Raw genomic sequence first — 20,308 nt, 5'->3', positions numbered from 1 at the left:
ACTGAAAAGCAAGGAAACTGAGACTCACAGAAGTTAGTAACTTGTCCAAGGATACGCTACTAGTAAGTGGGGGAAAAAAATCCTGTTTCCAACCACTCCATCATCATTGAGATAAACTTGCGTTAAGGCTTAGCACAGTGCCTGGCATATAACACATCTTCAATAACTAACAGCTATTAATAAATATTGTCAAATGTTTGCAAGATTCTGAGGTTACACCAGGACTCCGCAGGAAAGAATGCTGTAATCCACTGGTGATGTCTCTGTGGGTGTGGAAGGTATTAGTGATCACACTTGTGCCACAGGTTTTCAATCTCTTTCACATAAAACAAAGAATCCTGATATCTGCCTGAGGTTTTCTTTTCTCCATCTCAATGGGATCTGAGATCAGGCTGTCATCCTCAGACACTGGATTATTGCCTTCACTCCCTAATACTAAGCCACTCTCCACCCAACTGCCAAAGTGTTCTTCTGACAACATGCTTTCCTCACTTGCTCCCTTTCAAGGAACCTACAATTGGCTACCACCTCAAATCAAAATTCCACCCCCACCTTTCAAGGGCCTTAATATGACATGGAGGAAACCCGCTTTTAACTTCTGTTCAAGTGCTCAAGAGCCTACTTGTCAAATAAATACTTGGTAGGAATGGCCACGTTTCATTATGCAGAGAATAGCAGTGTTTGTGCTACTTCAGAACAGTGATAAGCAGTTTTTTATTTTACATAATATTTTACTTTTATGTATTTATCTTTGGACATAGCCCAATTTTTAAAAATAAATTGAGAATCTCATTTTACTTTCATTCAGAATGAAACAAGCTTGATCAGAGAAGGACATAAAAAGACGAATTTCAGGAATAAAATTTGCATTATTATTACCCACTAGAAAGTTAATATCCAAGTAAATTTCAGATAGCTTTCTAAGCTGTCATCCTGAAAGTGGAACCTGAATAACCAGGAGACTTTCTAATGATAGGAGATGGAAAGTCAGAACTAAAACGAACAAAAAAAAGGAGTCTTCACATCCTTAATATTCAAGACAATGCACCCATTTCCAAAAGAGTACCTTGAAAGGTTAACTAGAGCAAATCAAGACATAAGAATTACTGGTGTTTATATCAAGGGACTTCTTTTAATAAACACAAGTTACTAAGCAACCACCAGTCAAATTAATGTCTCTAAGCCAACCACATCAATGGAAAAAAATAACACGGATTTAACTTAAAAGTTAGAGCAGCAAACAATATGTGTTTTGAAGACTCAGCAATATGCCAAATGTTAAATTGGCCTGTCCACTTGACAGGCAGAGATGCAAGATTGTACTAGAAGTTAATCTGATTTGCTTAGAAATGCAAATAATTTCTGACAAAAGCCACATCCAGATGTAGCTACATCCAGATTATTCCTGAGTTGAACATTCTGATGTCAACTCAGGATTTCTGAATGTACATTCACACGTTCAATTGGACAGTTCACATGTTGAGATAGCTGGAATAAGCAAGTCAACAGGTACCAATAGTATTTTTTGTTGGTTTTTGTTTTGTTTTAGAGTTTTGTTTTTGTTTTGTTTTGATTTTGTTATTGTTTCTTCAATCGAGGATGTTGGCCTTCTTAGCTGATTATATGAACTGGGATTCAATTTGATGAAATGTTTGGTGATTCATATAAAGTTATGATTTAAAAAATAGCAGAAGAGGTGATGTAGTAAAAAAGGATGAGTTCATGTCCTCTGTAGGGACATGGATGAAGCTGGAAACCATCATTCTCAGCAAACTATCGCAAGGGCAAAAAACCAAACACCGCATGTTCTCACTCATAGGTGGGAACTGAACAATGAGAACACTTGGACACAGGAAGGGGAACATCATACACCGGGGCCTGTCATGGGGTGGGGGGAGGGGGGAGGGATAGCATTAGGAGATATACCTAATGTAAATGATGAGTTAATGGGTGCAGCACACCAACATGGCACATATATACATATGTAACAAACCTGCACGTTGTGCACATGTACCCTAGAACTTAAAGTATAATAATAATAATAATGAGACATTCTAAAATTTGTCATTTATTTAGCAAATATTTATCAAAGAGCTGCTACGCATCAGCCCTAAGGAATGGAAAGCTGGCTCTAATATCTTCAGGGATAACCATGAGTCATTTCCTGTAGTTTCAGTTGAAGCCATCTATAAATCTTTCATAAGGTCAAGAAAAAGATATTAGTAGTAGACAGAATCACAAATCCAGTAGATTAATTAAAACGTCTCTAATTCGTAAATGTACCCACCAGGAAAGCACCTAGCACTTCCTGGACGGAATCTACATTATTTTCTCTCACATTCCTTCTACTTCTCATGTTTTGGGCAAGAATTATCAGCCTTCTTTTCCTGTAAAATGCAATCTCATTTCTTGGATTGTAGCTGTAAATTCTTACAGCTGGGAAGGGTCCTAAAGGAAGGAAATGATCAAACGGTGTTAATTAAGTCCTATGTGCTGAAAGTAAGAAGAGAGAACTATTATTAACAATTCTTTATAACTATTTTTATCAGTCCTTCTTAGGAATCAACCCCAAAGACACTCTCTCCTCCAGAAGCAAATCTCTCTATTGAGGACATCCTCAGGAAACTGGTTCCTCACTATTCCCTCCAAGCCTCCCACAAACCGTAAGAATCCTATGAAACAGAGCAAGAGTACCAAGAAACAGGCCTTGAAGGTTGAGATAGGGGTAAAGGACTTAGGTTATCTGCCTTATAATTTAAATTTTGGTGCTTACTTTATAGGTGAGGATAAGAAAACAAGTTTCTTCTTGAAATTCCCAAGAACCAGTTGCTACATAAATTACAGCCAAAGTATACGCAAAAGCAGATTCTTGGTGGCAATTTGCTGTATCTGTGTCTGAACAGAAAACAATCAGCCAATTCATTTTCCAGGTAGATTCCAATAACACTTTATGCCTTTGAATGGAGAAGCTCTCATGGTGCAAATGGTAAACAAAAAGAGCCTACTGCTCAGCGACACATTAACTTGTATTAAAAATAAAGATATGTATAGTGTAGCTACACAATGCCCACTATAATCCAGTGGCAGAGTATATTTTTGAAGTACAATGTAGCATCCATCCTGAAAACACAAAATTTCCAATGGAAACAAGGTCGGGATAAAAACAAAACACGGTGGCTTAATTTCTGTGTAAAACAACCGTCAAAACCTACCCTCAAAAAAATTGACACGAACAATCAAACATTCAGGTATAATTTATCTGCTGGAACAAATCTACGTTATTGACCTTGACAGGGCCTTAAATCATGAGACCATAAACCAGCATCCTAGTGATATCTATTATGTCTTCGGAAATAGCTTAAAATCCAGGACTTCATGTTATTGTCAGTAACGAGCAAGATGTTTGGAAAGCAGTGTGCTCACTGGGGCTTACTTTGAAAGCTGTCTTTTTTACTTATTACCGAACACTGATTCCCAGGAAGCAAGCCACCCCACCCCACTTCCCAGGCACTTGATTTTTTTTTTTTTTCAAACCTCTAGATTGGGTTCCGTTTCCTGAATTACTTATTCCTTATATAAATTTTCTTTTAAACTTCAGCAATTATGGCACCTTAGGCTCTGGGGGTATCAGCAGCGTGGGTTGCTTTAGAGAAAGTTCTGAAAAAAATATATTTTGGAGACATTCCATTTCTTTGTGCATCTCACTGGGGGCTTTCGGTGAAAGCTTTAAGTTATTCAGGTGAGGGGCAATGTCTTAGTCGCTCATAAATGGCATAAAAGTAACATCATCTGGAAAGGCATGGCACCTGCTCGGCCGGGGTAAAGGTCTGTTTTTCTAACCCTCGCCCCTCCCTCCTCCACACCGCGCCGCTAGAGACAGTGCAGTGGTCCTCCCAAGGTCGACATCATCTCCAAGGCTGCACCCAGGGCTGAACCAAAAAAACAGGCGCACCCACGTATAGGTCACGGCCAGAGTCCCGCCCTGCCACCAGCAGCCAGGGCTTCCTGCCTCCCTATCAAGGTGAAACTAACCCAGAGGGCCCAGCGGAGGGGCGCACGCAGGCGGCGCGGATGGAGGCGGCCGATTGCAAGACTGGCAGGAAGGAAGCGATCAGCCGCCAAAGTGCATTTTTTCCTCCCCCAGAGCCAGCCCGGGACCGGACGCTGCCAGCGGAAGGGCCGGCGCGCGCCAGGCCACGAGGCAGACACACCCGCCGTGCGCACTTCCCTGTCCGGTGCGCGCTCTCACCCACGCGCGCGCGCCGCTACTCACTAGCAACCCTCGGTATCCGCAGCCCGTATGGGACGGCGACTGCGACGGCTGCCCCCGTGCCTGTCGTGTGGCCTTGGCATCCGTCCGGCTGCTGCAACCCGGGCCGCGGTAGCTTTTACTGGAAGGCGTTGCAGCGGGGTGATACCGACACCCGGCGACGAGGAGTCCGCTCGTTTGCCTCGGCCGTGCCTCCTCCCGCTTCTCCTCTGCCGACCGATGGAGCTTTGCTGGTTCCACTCGCGCGGGCTACGTGCGTCGTTCTCCTCCTCCTCGCTGTCGGACACCCCAGCGCAGGGGACGAACAGCGTCCTCGCAAACCCACGCGCAGGCCGGCCGACCCCGAACCTGCAGCAACCTTCCCTGCTGCCGCTGCTGCAGGAAAATAAATTGTCACTGCGATGGTCCCGGCCTCCCCTGCCCCGGCCCCTGGGTGCCGCCTCCGCCTCTGCCTCCGCCCCCTCCTCTGTGGCGGCGGCGGCGGCGGCGGCGGCTTCCCGCATTCTGCAGAAAAAGCTCGCAGGTGGAAGGAAGCAGGGCCCCTGCGGATGGCCTAGAGCGAGAGTGAAGCGGTTGGGTGCGACTTTCGCATCTGAAACCCTGCACGTCTTCTCCCCAGACCGGAACCACCTAAACTCCCTTTTGCTCCACCATCAATTTCACCGAGATAGACAGGAGTGGTGCCTTTTAAGACTGCGCAGTACACAAGCCTTGATGCAGCTGACCGTTAAACTGTCACTGGAGTCTGGGGAAGGATAGGGTTTTGGTGAAAATCCCACTTACACCTCATATTAGGAATTCCTTTTTGATATTTATCCACAACTGGCTACGCCAACTATTAAGCATCTTAGCTCTTCCCCCTACCCACAATTTGTGTGTACTTGGAAAATACGAAGTATTAGAATATCTCCTGGATGTTATGTTACTATCACATGTGGTGTTCTTACTGCAGTTCTGGCACTGTGTCAGGCGGTCGGTACACAAAATCTTACTCCATCTGCCACAACCCTGTATATAAAAGGGACTCATTTTTTGTTTTTGTTTTTTCCATGAACGAGAGACAGAGAAGTAAAATAATTTATCCCAGGTTATTCACCTAGAAAGCAGTAGAAGCTAAAATTTAAACTCTGATCCAACACTGAAAGCTGTTTCTATTGGCTTGACAGGTTCTATTAACTGATAAACATTTTATGAAGACTGCTGCTGCTGGATGAAATAGAGTCGCTTTTCTTGAGCTTGGTTGGGAGCTTACTTCCAAGTGAGAGAAATGGCTGCAGAGTGGGGTGGGGAAACACTGGCTTTTCTTAGTTAGCCTTTCCTCTGGAAACCAAAATTCTAGCCCTGGCTCAGCCACCAACTGAGTTATTTGGTCTCAGGCATTTCACCTTCTTAAGCCTCATCTCCCTGGATTCTTTTTTTTTTAAATGAAGAGTTTGATTGTTGGAGGCAGCCTGCAGCCTTGCTTTTTAAGAAGCAACAGTGTTGTTTTTCTTAGTTTGAAGTTGGTTCCAAATGTTGAAGTTAGGAAATTTCACAGAAATTCAGACTTTTCACATTTTCTGTAAAATTGTAACATCAGACATTTGGTCCATGGCGAGTTCTAGCACCCATCAGCTGAAGCTGAATAGCAGGTGTCCCCTTTAGACTGTGAAGACACTCTTCAGTTTTCCACAGTCCCCACCACTCCCATACACCCCCACCTCACTGACATTTGAAAATATGGTAGGCATTTGAGTTTGCAGTATTGGACCAGATAATCTCATGACCTACTGGACAATTTAAAATTCAGTGGTAATTAAGAAGGTTAGCCAGATTCCTAAAAAGCACTATGAAACAAAAAATTCCACATACCTATTTAGAGTGGTCATTGATCATGGTGTTGCTATCTAGCATCCAAATTCTCATAAAAGCCAAAATGGCCCAATACCCATCATCCTCTGCTCCCCGGCGGCTAGAGTACCATTTTGTGACCCAACATCAGCCTCAGAGACTCCTGTACAGTTATTTGAATCTGGTTTATGTGTTTCAAGAAGAAACATTTTAGAAATGTCTCCATTATCTGTGAAGTGGGTTTTGTGTTCAGGGACAGTAGTGCCAGAGGTAACACTGTGGCAGTGCCAGTGGTGCCCTAAGTGAGCTGTTTGAATGGTATGATGACCCACCTGTTCTAATTTCAGCTGCTAAGCTTCCCTTCCTGTGTAAGGAGCCTGATTTGCCAAACTTCCTGTCTCTTTGGTATGCTGCTTAATGACTTTCCGATATATTTCTCTTCTGATTCAGTTAGCCAGAAATGATTTCAGTGTTGCGACCAAGAACTCTGATATAGCAACTTTAGGTGTGATTTAAGTTATTTCCCTTTTATTAATTGAGTTAATGAAGAGCAAGCACCAGTGTATTTATACAACTTTTATCTTAGAGAATTTTAAAGTGACCTATAGTTTTACTTGCATTTTTGAAGATTCACTCTCAATAGTAATTTAAAATCTAGATTTCCTTTTGCTCCAGAACCTTTATTTCTCTTATTTTTGAGACAATTTTACCCTACTAAACCTTGAATGAAGATTTCACATCTATATGCAAATACACATAAGCACTATTATTTTGCAGATGAGAAAATGAGGGCTCAAGTTACAGAATACCTGAAGGCAGAGCAGTGAGGAAATCCTGGGCTATTTTCTGATATGGTAGAACAGGGTTTCGGACTTCCTGAATTCAGCAAAGGTATAATTTGCAAGTAATTACTCCCTTGAAAATCAGAGTTGACCACACTTGTAGTGAAATTAATTCCTGATAGTGCCTACTGGGTTCCACTCCAGTACTGGAAGCTGGACTGGAGACAGTGAACATGTTCCTTCACGGATCCTCAGTAGTGTGCACAGGGGAAGCCTGCTTTCTAAGGGAGCTGAGCTTTCTGTGCTTGTATCTAGATCTTCACAGTGGCGCGACATAACTTCTCGGAGAGCAGCATGCCACCATTCAGTGATTTTAGGGAGGAAATCAAGTGTCAATGTAGTGTCTGCTGAAGTGTGATGCCTGCTTCTTAGGGAAGCCAATAACTCACTGGAAGCAGGTCTTCGTACCCACAGGTGGATTGAAACTAGGGTTTACTCAGCCAACAGGGACTGGCCAAGCGCCTGGAAGGTCTAACAGGTGACCATCCTGTTGTTTTATGGCAACATATGGGATTTCCCGTCCCTTACATTTTTAAAGGGATGTCACAGAGCAGAACATCCAAAGTGTAAGTGGTGACCTGGACAATGATGTGCAGTTTTCCATACATCTCATGAAATCTGGCCACAAAGACAAGCACATCTTTCCCTTTTTCCCTCACTTTGGCCAGCAGTTCCTCTGAGAACTCACGTCTTTCAATGAATCTTGATACATTTCCTTCTGCAACGCCCTTTAGTATCTCTATCACAGTTGCTAACATATTTGACTGGATATGGATGATCATGTTTAGTAAACTTTATGCTTTCTGGATTCATGATGTGAGAAAAAAATGGACATAGCTTTTGCCACCTGGTTCTGATGTCACAGGAAACAGGATGCTGTCCTGGAGAGAACTCCTTTGATTAGGGCTTCTTTTCTTAATGTAATACAGACTTTGAAAGATTCAGAGCTATTCAGTTTGTAGCCAATTGCAAAATCAAGAACATAAGTATCCTGGTGAACTTTCCATCTGGGTTTTGCATCTCTGTCAATATTTCCAAAGCACTTATATATTTGCTTTTGATAAATAACATAACCATCAAAATAGTAAATTGTGTGGAGTCTGAGAACCGTTGTAAATACTCGTCTTTCATGAGCTCCATTGCATATTCCTCAAGATTCGAGTCATAACACAGTCTTATGAAAAGTGGTCCAAACTTAAATTCCGCCAAAGTGACATTTTTGTTTTCTGTATGGTACTTGCAAGTGATGTTTTTAGCCAGTTCCACATGGTCCCAGGACTCACGCGAATGAAGTAGGGTTCTCAACTTCCCCTTCAAGATGAGCTTGTTCAAGTTCAATTTCTCTTCCAAGTTTCTAAAATAGATTTCTGCAGTGCCAGGAAGATTATATGCAACAGCCACCTTCTTATGCTGAAATTCTTTTAATTTCACAATATTATCTGTAAGTAGATATCTTTTTGCTCCAAGAGGACAGTGGCAGCAGGTGGAGCCGGAGCCTCTCATCCCGGGATACACTGAAATCTGCGGCACTGGCAGAAGAGCTCATCTGGAGGACCAAAATGCCGCAGCCATACTGTCTCAGACTATACCAACTCCAGACTTTTTTAAAAGATAGGATTCTCTTTCTCTTACCAGTAATATTAACAAATGTTGCTTATCAATAAACATTTCTTCATTACTGGTGAGGGTCCAATGAAATCAGCCCTCTTATCTGGTGGTGTGATTTTGCTACAGTGCTGGAAAGGATTTCGTCAGTGTGTCAAGGAACATTCTAAAATGTACTCTTCCCATCGCCCACAGTAATTCCACTTCTAAGAAGCAATTTATTCTAAGGAAATCTGAAATAAAGAATAAGATTCCTCCACTGAGAGATTTATGACCAACTTTGGGTATTAAAATTATGTTTACGACGGATTTTTAATGATGTTGAAACTGCTTGTGATACAATGTTAAGCAAACAACACAAAATTGCATGCATATATATCTCAAGTAGGTAAATCTTAAATAAGAATACAGGAGCAAATCCAGGAGAAATTATTTAAATGGCCTCCTAGAGATTGGTTATGGGCAATTATGGTTGACTTCTTTATACTTTACTATAATTTTAATTTTTCTATAAAGGACATGCTTTCCTTTTATTTTGGAAGAAAAAACATTTAGTAATTGAAAAATAAACAGGCCTGGCGTGGTGGCTTATGCCTGTAATCCTAGCCCTTTGGGTGGCTGAGGTGGGTGGATCACGTGAGCCCAGGAATTCAAGACCAGCCTCTACTAAAAATACAAAAAATTAGCCAGGTATGGTGGTGCACACCTGTAGTCCCAGCTACTCAGGAGGCAGACGTGGGGGAATCACCTGAGCCTGGGAGGTTGAGGCTGCCATGAGCTGTGATACTGCCACTGGGCTCCAGCCTGGGCAAAAGAATGAGACGCTGTCTCTAAAAATAAAAAATTGAAAAAAAAGAAAACAGATTTGGCAGCCAGATAAATATGAGGTGGAATCTGCCACAGTACCTCATTCATGATGGGTACAATATAAATATTTGAGAAAAGGACAAAGGCAAGAATAAAGAAGAGAGAAAGGAAGGAAAGGCACATTATTTCATAAAGAAGAGTGATGAATTGAGTGATTGTGACTCCCCTGTCATTTGCTTAGTTTATGCCATTCATGGAAATAGGCCATTACATTCTAAATTGGTTCATTAACTCATGCTGCATTTGAGTATTTCCCAACTGATGACAAGTGACAAGACATTAATGCCTTTCTCACTGAATGGGGAATATGGAGCCAGCACTCAGATTTTTTTCTGTTCCACAACATCAAAGCTAGATCTGTTCTGAGAAGCTGCCATAGCCTCAAAGTGTTGGTATTCAAGACAAAGAGGACCTTTCCTGCCTCTGACTGGTCTTAATGTGGAGGTCTGTCACTCTGTCTTTAAGGTACCTCAGAGGCCACGAGCTTGGAGTAATCTCTCATCTCCCCATCTGGCAACGCCCTACTAGGATCTTATTTCTTGGAACTGATGATACAAAAAGAGAATATTTAGTGTTGAATTTACCTTAATCAGGAGATTAAAACTATTTTCATATACTGTACTGGAATCGTTTGGTGTATGCACACAAAGTGTTGGTTCTCATTGGCTGTTCTTGCTGACACCAGATAGGCTGGAGTCCTTGTTCTTTGTTTTAAATTTAGAATTTTCTGGCTCTGGATTATCTCTAAAGACAAAGCATCCAGGGAAAGAAAAGAACTAGGACTCAAATGATTCTATTGGAAAAAAATATCCTTCTCAGAGATTATTATGCACTTAAAAGTATGTACCTCAGAAATTGTTATATTATTGAAAACACATGTTTTTAAAATTCTGGCTTTGTTATTGTTTATACCAGTAGTTCTCAAAATATGGCTCAGGGATCCCTGTCAGCCTGTAAGATAAAAACTATTAAAAAAAAAAAAAACACAAACACGTTGTTTGGCTTTTTCACTGTCATTCTCATGGATTTGCAGTGGAGTACGTCAGCTATACGTATGATATCACCACAGCTATAATGCAAATGCAGATGGGAGAATCCAGTCATCTCTTAAGCCAGACTCAAAAGATATTTGTAAAAATAGAAAGCAATGACAGTTTTCTCACTAATTTTTGTTTCGTTCTGGGAAATAAATTGTAATAAAAATGTGAATATTTAGTTTAACATGTCATTAATTTACTATTTTTAAATAAATTAATAAAATATGTTTAAAGTTTTTGCTTTATTTTTCAATGCAGTAAACACGGGCAGATATAACCCACAGAAACAAAAGCTCTCTGGAATCCTCAATCATTTTTAAAGATAGTTTTTAAAAACATAAAGAAACCCTTTAGGCCAAAACGTTTGAGAAACACTGGTCTATGCTATTAAAGAGTAATAAGTTCCAAATAACCTATTTTTTTATTTGAGGAATTATAACTATGGTAATTTAGCCCGTGTCATTAAATGCAGGAAGCAACTGCTCCAAAACTGGAAACAGCAGGCACAGTTGATTTTTTCCACTCATTTGATTTATTTTGGTTTTGGTGCTTTCTTCCTGTTACTTTAAACTAAGACAATTTTGTATCCATTATGTCCCCATATCCAGATACTGAATGAGGTTTGGGAAATACATGGAATCTTTTCCTCTGCTGCCATTTACAAATTATCCTGGACCTAACCTACCTGAGCTTATTTTTTCCCATTTGAAAACGGGGAATAATGGCTCTAGATTGCTCTTAAGGTAGTTATGAAGGAAGTGAGAAAGCATTCTGAAAAATTATGTGCTTTGCAGATATTAATATAGGGCTTACTACTAGTAAACATTTCAATATACAGGCAGCCATTTGATGAAAAATGTAAATTCTCTTTTCTGCTGATATTATTTAACCCCTTCGATTTAGGTACATAAGGCATTGGTAAATGTGGACCAAATATTAATAGTGTTTGGGGTGTTAGATTTTTTTAAAATACCTTTTTTTTGCAGGCTGATTTACAAATGTAAAATATATGTTTACAAGGGCAGAAAGGTGGAAGGAGACCTGGCGAGAGGTCATAGAACAGCATCTGATCCCCACAATCAAAATATATAAATATACTCTGTAAAAATTGCGTCTCCCCTGGGGCTGCTCCAGTGCAACAGAAATCCTTCCATCATAGAATTTTGCTGTTATTTAACAGCTGTACAGTAGGTTTGAGCAGCTTCCTTTTAAAAGAAAAGTGGTAGATATACAAGATGGCACTGTATCGGCATTTAAATTTTCTTTGGTCAGGAAAAAAAAATCTGTTTAAAGAAAAATGTGACCACTGGATATTTTACTGGAGTAAATAATGCTATCTTAAAATGCAACTCTTTATCTATGGCTATATCAGCAAAGACATGACCTTTCCAAGGACAAATATTAAAAATTGCAAATCCCTAAGTACATATTTGGGCATGTGCTTCTGGGCTTAACACTCAGGCTCATAATGCTGTAACACTATGTCTTAGTCTGTTCAGGCTGCAATAACAAAATGTCACAGACTGGTTGGTTTAAACAACAGAAATCTGTTTCTCACAGTTCTGGAGACAGAGAAGTCCAAGGTCAAGGCACCTGCTGATTCAGTCCTGGTAAAGGTCCTATTCCTGGCTTGCAGATTGCTGCCTTCTAGCTATGCCCTCATAAGGCTGAGAGCGAGATCTCTGTAAGGTCAGCAATCCTATCAGATTGGTGCCTATCCGTGTGACTTCATTTAACCTTAATTACCTCCTAAAAACCCTTTCTCCAAATACAGTCACATTGGGGGCTAGAAATTTCACATATGAATTTTGGGAGGTTACCTGTTATTTGCCATTTGAAAGTAAGTACAAAATAGACCTTGGATGAAGCCACATAGTTTCATACCAGTCTCTGAGGAACTACAGCATTGCAAAGGAGTTGTAATCATGGATTGGTCATTTTATACATTAATTTATTCAATTTTTCTGATTAAATGCCAAACTTTGTCATCGTAATTCACTCTGTCATAATATATTATTTATATTTTCAGAGGCTTGCGTGAACACAAAGAAATGCATGCCCCTCTCCAAAAAGAGAAGGAGAATTTCTAATAAGTTGTTGATATTGTCTTTCTTTGACTTAATAATTTTATTTTAATCAGAGAAACCACTATCATTCTTTGAGGTGGAAAACAGGGTGCCCTCTGAGCAAGAAGAACCTTCAAGTTTTAGTATCAGAAGGTATCAGAAATATCATTTAGTCCAATTTCCTTACTTTATAAAAGAGAAAACAGATCTTGAAAGTGCCAATAACTTATCCAAGTCATTGAAGACAGGAACTACATCTAGTTATCTGTTCCATTCTGATCAGGAAACATGATTAGCTTGCTACTGCCTAGGTTTCTTAAAGATGGATTAAACATTTAAACATAAGACCTAAAACCATAAAAATCCTAAAAGAAAACCTAGGCAATACCATTCAGGACATAGGCATGGGCAAAGACTTCATGACTAAAACACCAAAGGCAATGGCAACAAAAGCCAAAATTGACAAATGGGATCTAATTAAAGAGAGAGCTTCTGCACAGCAAAAGAAACTATCATCAGAGTGAACAGACAACCTACAGAATGGGAGAAAATTTTTACAATCTATCCACCTGACAAAGGGCTAATATCCAGAATCTACAAAGAACTTAAACAAATTTACAAGAAAAAAAAACCGATCAAAAAGTGGGTGAAGGATATGAACAGACACTTTTCAAAAGAAGACATTTATGCAGCCAACAAACATGTGAAAGAAACTTCATCATCACTGGTCATTCAAGAAATTCAAATCAAAACCACAATGAGATACCATCTCACACCAGTTAGAATGGCGATTATTAAAAAGTCTGGAAACAATAGATGCTGGAAACAATAGATGCTGGAGAAATAGGAATGCTTTTACACTGTTGGTGGTAGTGTAAATTAATTCAACCATTGTGGATGATAGTGTGGCAATTCTTCAAGGATCTAGAACTAGAAATACCATTTGACCTGGCAATCTAATTACTGGGTATATATCCAAAGGATTATAAATCATTCTACTCTAGAGACACATGTACACGTATGCTTATTGCAGCACTATTCACAATAGCAAAGGAATGGAACCAACCCAAATGCCCATCAATGATAGACTGGATAAAGAAAATGTAGCACATATACAGCATGGAATACTATGCAGCCATAAAAAATGAGTTCATGTCCTTTGCAGGGACATGGATGAAGCTGGAAACCATCATTCTCAGCAAACTAACACAGGAACAGAAAACCCAACACCACATGTTCTCACTCGTAAGTGGGAATTGAACCATGAGAACATATGGACACAGGGAGGGGAACATCATACATGGGGGCATGACAGGGGGAGGGGAGCAAGGGGAGGGATAACATCAGGATAAATACCTAATGTAGATGACAGGTTGATGGGTGTGGCAAACCACCATGGCACGTGTATATCTACGTAACAAACTTGCACGTTCTGCACATGTATCCCAGAACTTAAAGTATGTAAAAAAAAAAAATTCGATAGGCACCTGTGTTCAACCAAACAGCCATTATTGGCCCCAAGACAGTTGAATTTTAGGTCATCAGGTGTGATCTTTAGAAAATTAAGGTTGAGTCGATGACCCTTTTTACTCTCTTGATCCAAAATGTTCTTCTTTACTTGGATTATTGGAACCATGATCACAAGCCACTGTGGCAGAAAGTGAAGCTATTTACTCCAATGGTTAAGAGAAAAAACTCTGGAACCAGACAGACCTGGGAAGCTTAGTTTGCCACTTTGCAGTTGTGTGGCCTTTGAGCCAGTAAATTAATTTGTTTCCTCATCTATACAACAGGGAGAATAATCCTCATTTAAAGAGAGTTTGTGAATATTCGTGAGCTGGTCTACTAAAGTGCTTAGCCTGTGTGGATACCCAATAAATTATCATCATCATAGTTAGTAGTAAAAGACGATTCTCAATTAGAAAGTAGTAGTTAAGGTTGAAACAGATGAAGAGACATCCCTGAGCTATCCTGTAAGTTCATTAATTCACGCACACAGCAATAGGAAGTTGTGTGAGGGGGGGAAGCAAAATCTGTCTTTGTATTTACAGGGCATTTAGCATGCAAATATCCAAGCTTACTTTTCTGGACAGTGATGCACTTTACTTAAGTATTTGGTTTCTGTTTCAGCCCTGATGTCAGGGCCAAAAAGAGACATTTGCAATGCAGGCTAGGAGACAAAGGAAACAAAATGCATCTATTAGCGCATGTTTCATTAAGATTTGATAATAGCTTGATTAAAATCTATATTGACTTAGCCTAAGGAAGCTTTTGCAATATAAATAACTTCCTCTAGCATTATCTCAGTGCCTGGAGAATGATTTGAATTCTAGAAGCTCTTGGATGATGGGGGATGGAATTATGTGTGATCTTCAGTTTCTTCTTTTTCCTTTATTTTTTGAATGGTATTATTTCTCTACTTTTCCAATATTTCTGAAAAAAATCTATTATTTGTATAATAATACAAATTTTTCAAGTTGTAAAAGAAATACATCTTCTCTTTAACTAATACACCACTGTAAAAGGCCATTTTGAAAGGGGCTTCAGGCCACTGTGTTCAAGATGATTTGGAGAGGAGACAGACTCGAAGTAATCATCTGGGCTTAAGATGGTAAAACCTTAGGTCTTTCCCCAATAATGTTCTTATTTTGGTCTTCCTGCTCACTGTAAAAAAAGAAAAAATATATATCATTGAATAACAAAGATATTTAATGCTGCGGGAGACAAATCTGGTTGCTCTAAAGGATTTCCATGAGCTGATGACCTCCAGTGAGTCCTCTGATGAGGGGATCTAGGACATGCCCCTGAGGACTTGCCTTAAACTAGGTGTTCCTGACAGAGGAGGTCTAGGATGAGCCCAGGGGCTCTGTAAAAACTGCTGGGACTCACATCTGCCTCCTACACTGCCCCTTTTCTGATCAGACAAACATTTCGTCTCTCTTATCCCCAGACTTTTAGGATGCCATTTAACCAGTTACCCAACCAAACTTTGAGGCAAACAGCCAACTATTTACCTCTTCATATAAAACTAGAATGTTTTTAAAATAGAGATCTAAAAACAGAAAAATTAAAATCATCTTGTGATCTCACCATCCAGAAAGATCCAGCACTTTGGCTTATCTACTCTTAGATACATCTATTCATACAAACACACACATACTACTCCAGGTATCACTCCATGTTTATTTTACCAAGTTAGTGTTAGAATATACATGCTCCTTAATAACTTTTGTTTCTTTTAACAAATGGAGAACATTTTCCTACATTAAAAAAATTCTTATAATCTTTACATCCAATTACATCAGCTCAACAAATTGTCACCAGATGACTTCTAAATGTCCAGCACTGAGAGATGCTACAGGAGTCCCGGTTCTGCCACTTACAAGCTCTTTAGTCTTAGGTAAGTTACTGACTCTAAGTCTCAATTTCCAGATCTCTAAAATAGCAATGATCATTATATTGACTTCAGTATTTGTGGGGTGATTCATTAAGGTGATGCACTTAAGGTGCTGATCAAGTTTCCCAGCATGTAGTAAACAGTATTAAATATCAGTGTTAGCATTATTTATAATATTATTGAGCTTGTCTCTACCATATCTTTCAAAGGCATCGATCATCCTGACCCAGTAGTCCATTTTCTAGTGAAAATTCATGTCTTCTTTTCCCTTCTTGGGGCGTTGTGTAGTTTCAGAGCACATTAGCCACTGTGTTGGTCTGGAAATAACTAGCCCAGTCTTCATCTACATCAGTAAAGACACATAAAATCTAACTTTACATTTGTTCATAGCCATATACACTGTATGCCTACCATTCCATTCAAATCTAAGGAAGCCCAATTCAAAATTACTATTAGGAAAAAATTAACAACAGACTATTCATATGAAAGTAAAAAATAAATTTGAAAACAATTTAATATGATACAATTATTTTATAAAACTTAACTTTTTTGTGGGTTAATATTGAGTGTCAACTTGATTGGGTTGAAGGGTGCAATATGAATCCTGGGTGTGTCTGTGAGGGTATTGCCAAAGGAGATTAACATTTGAGTCAGTGGGCTGGGGAAAGCAGACCCATCCTTAATTGGGTGGGCACCATCTAATCAGCCTCCAGGGAATATAAAGCAGGCAGAAAAATGTGGAGAGACCAGATGGGCCTAGCCTCCTAGCCTACATCCTTCTCCCGTGCTATGCTTTCTGCCCTCGAACATGGGACTCCAAGTTCTTCAGTTTCGGGCCTCGGACTGGCTATCCTTTCTCCTCTGCTTGCAGACATCCTGTTGTGGGACCTTGTGATCGTGTAAATCAATACTTCATAAACTCCCATATACATATATGTGTGTGTGTGTGTGTGTGTGTGTGCGCATATATATATATATATATATATATATATATATCTCCTATTAATTCTATCCCTCTAAGAGAACTCTAATACACTTTTCTCACCACTTAGGGGAAAGAGGGAGGGCATCTTTACATCTTTAGAATCATTGGCACTTATATAACAAAAAGTGACATGCAGCTTAGTGGTAAAACAATCAAGATGCAAATGAAATATGCATTTTGAATCAAAGCATGTGAAAATATGAGAATGAGAGAAATAAAATGATTGGAAAAAATGCACATAGATATTGATAGTGAATTTTCCCTGAATGAGTTTTTAGAATCATATTTCTTTATTTTCCAATTAAAAAATAAGCAAGTGTTACTTTTTTGCTTTGATTAAAATCTAGCAAATGTTATGTTAAAAAAAAATAAGAGCACAAACAAGAATTTGTAGCATGTGGAATTCCTTCCTCCTGTTTAAATTGAGCAGTAAACCAGAAGATGATCCATAAGGCCCCTTCTGACTCTAGCAGTCTATAATTCTTTAAGAGAGAGTGCAATGTGACATTTAATTAATGTAAACCATAGAAATTGGAACATAATCAAAGCAACTTGTCTTAGAAGGAACATGATATAATATGTACAATTCACTTTGGAAAATTGCTAGAAAAATATTATTTTGTTTTATTATAAGGACGAGGCAGAACACTTTTAGATCAGAAAGTGTATACTGTGGACTTTTTGAGAAGCAATCCTTCAGGTATAACACTTTATTTTATGATATCAGCATTGAAGTGTACATTAATCAAGAAATATTAAAACTTAGATCATTACCCAACTAGTATAAATGTACTTGTATAAATCAAGGAACAAAAATAGTATCTCACAAGAACTGAGAAACACTATTCTAGGAAGCATTGTTGCAGAGTAAGCAACCAACAAGCAGTTACTCTCATCAGTGGTCCTCACAAAGAAGTGTTTTTTCATATAGATTAAGATAAAATCTCTAAGATTCTAGAAACTTGCAGGTCATGGATTTAACACTTTCAGAAATTGTATTGTTTGAAGATTTTACCCCAGGTCCAGGCCTTCTGGATGATATAAATACCCAGTTCCTTTTTCTTTGAGACGGAACCTAGGATAGATCTTACACCTGGCTTTAGTAAATGGGAAGACAGATGATTTATCCAATGTCTAAGAGGCTAAATGAATCAACCAAAATAAAGGACAAGAAATGGGTGTGTACAGGCATTTTCTAAGGAGAAGCAACCACTTCTTTAGTGTTTTAGACAGGGTTAATAGTTGTGAATGAAAGAAACCAAGTAGAAAATATTGGCTAGAGCTCACAAACTCCAGATGGGTCCAATAATCAGGTTTGAAGACAATGCAGCCAGGGCCAATGATGAAAATTATGCGGCAGAACTGGTCTGGTGGATATACCACTGGCACCACTGTCAGGTTGAGTCACCAATCGTTGAGCCAACACTGTTTATTGAAACCTGTCTTAGGAGACAATTCTTCATTGGTGTCTTGCATTTCTTCACATCTTGCAAGCAGAAGCAGAAGCACTGGTTTGCCTTTGTTCCAGATTAACTTTTCAAGTATGTTCATGTAGCAAAAGCCTTGGAAGATATAGTATTTTCCTCCACAGCAAAGGGCAGACATGTTTACTGCCCATTATGAAGGATTCAGGTTCCTCTTTTGTAACACAGCCATTGTTTGTTCAGGCATCTATGTGAGCCCATACATATCATCTCTAAAAAAATGCAGGTCGGGGGAACAGGGTACATGCTGATGTTCATGTGGCTTGATGTGCCTTGAGTAGTAGAGACTTTTGTCTATGACCCATGGGTCTCATGTCTTCTACCAGTATTCCTTAAAATGGCAGATTAACCTGGTAGCCAGTGAGTAGCGTAAAATCTCAAAACCTTCACAGTTTTTGCATCTTTCTGCTAGAATTGTTGCCATTACTGCTTTTAGGGATTAGAGGCAGACACTAGAATGGAAATGGCAGAATATCAACTTCTTCTCTTCTGAGTTTCTAATGCCATGCTCAGATGGCAGGTACTTCTAATTGTTTTACAATGTTGGAACCCAGGTCATATGTCTAAGATGAAAAGGAATCTGAGAAGTCTGTTTTTTTTTTTTGTTTTTTTTTTTTTTTTTTTTTACAATTTCCATGGTAGGAAATTCTCCAAACATAGCTTGCTTGGGACCACAGCCAAAATCATAGACAAACGTCTACTGTTAGTAGTCATTCTGTAGTTTTTAAATTGATACATAATTGGAACTTGACTCTGTCAAAGGCTCATTCCAACAACAATAACAAAAATAGGTCTATAACATCCCTCAGGGAAAGGCCTTAAAGTCCATGGCTCTTAGCAGAGTTGTTTGTGTCACTTGGCAAAAATACACCAGATGGCACTCTAAGTTGTAATTCTACTTCTGTTTTCTTCTAACTAAATTGAATGAAGTGTTTTCATCCCCCATAGCCTATTAATGGGAGGGCAAATCAGTGCACATCGGAGTCCAGGAAAAGTAGGAAAAGTAGAGGGATACATCCCGGTTTTTCCTACCACGATTCTTAAATAAGATTGTTTCCAGTGGTGCCATGGGTGATTCAGAGCTTGGATGAGGCTTGTGCTAAGGGTGTCCAAGCCCTTACATAACCATAGGTGGGACCGAGCCACCACTACCTGGGACAGCAAGAGATGGAAAGACTGGGGATGGGAATTCTCTTAGAGGATGGTGAGTTAGTGGGAGTGGGAAAGCAGCACTCAGGGGAGAGTGTCCTAGAAAATCACAGTTCTTGGGAACTAATTTTAATCCCATTTGTCCTGCTGGACCTGTGTGTATGTGTGTGTGTGTGTGTGTGTGTGTGTGTGTGTATTTTAAATTTAAGAGCAACATACATATAGAAACATGTACAGATCATAAAGTCAATTGACTATCCTACAGTGAATATGCCTATAAAATCACAACCCAAATCAAGAAATAGAACATTGCCAACACCCCAGAAACTCCCTAAAAGCTGTTTTCCAACTACCATCCCTTTTCATTCCTCAAAAGTAACCACTACTCTGATTTTAACATCATGCATTAGTTTGCCTCTTCTAAAATTTATCAAAATGGAATTATATCTTCTTTTATGTCTGGCTTATTTGGTGAATATTATATTTGTGCAATTTATCTGTGCTTTTGCAGGTAATAATAATTTTTAAAATTTTATTGCTGTGTAGTAGTTTATTATATTAGTGTATCAAATTTTATTTATCTGTTCCACAATTGATGGAATTGGGGTTAAGGTAAAATTTGTCTATTGCAAATAATGCTACTTGAACATTTTTGTGTGTCTTGTTACAGGCATGTTTATATTTTGATTGGGTAGATTCTAGGAAAATTTCTTGGTCATAGGATGTTCATTTGTAGAAATTTTGTACATACTTCCAAACAATCCAGAGTTTTGTAG

General features: G+C 39.3%; 1 protein-coding gene and 1 pseudogene across 3 annotated transcripts in view; both read right to left on the bottom strand.

Annotated features, from left to right (window-relative positions):
- Positions 1 to 4,669, bottom strand: part of STAMBPL1 (STAM binding protein like 1) — a 137,468-nt gene extending 132,799 nt beyond the window's left edge. The window contains 1 exon segment of one of the 3 annotated variants that reach the window (NM_001133369.1): positions 4,274 to 4,669. The gene's annotated coding sequence lies outside the window, so the exon portion shown is untranslated. 3 annotated transcript variants of the gene reach the window in all.
- Positions 4,670 to 7,374: 2,705 nt separating this feature from the next.
- Positions 7,375 to 8,610, bottom strand: LOC100455675 (pentatricopeptide repeat-containing protein 2, mitochondrial-like; annotated as a pseudogene).
- Between the last annotated feature and the right edge of the window lie 11,698 nt (positions 8,611 to 20,308).

The sequence above is a fragment of the Pongo abelii genome, chromosome 8 (assembly GCF_028885655.2).
Source record: "Pongo abelii isolate AG06213 chromosome 8, NHGRI_mPonAbe1-v2.0_pri, whole genome shotgun sequence".
Taxonomy (NCBI): Eukaryota; Metazoa; Chordata; class Mammalia; order Primates; family Hominidae; genus Pongo; species Pongo abelii.
Note: the sequence above shows the minus strand (reverse complement) of the source record. Positions and strands in the feature narration are given on the sequence as shown.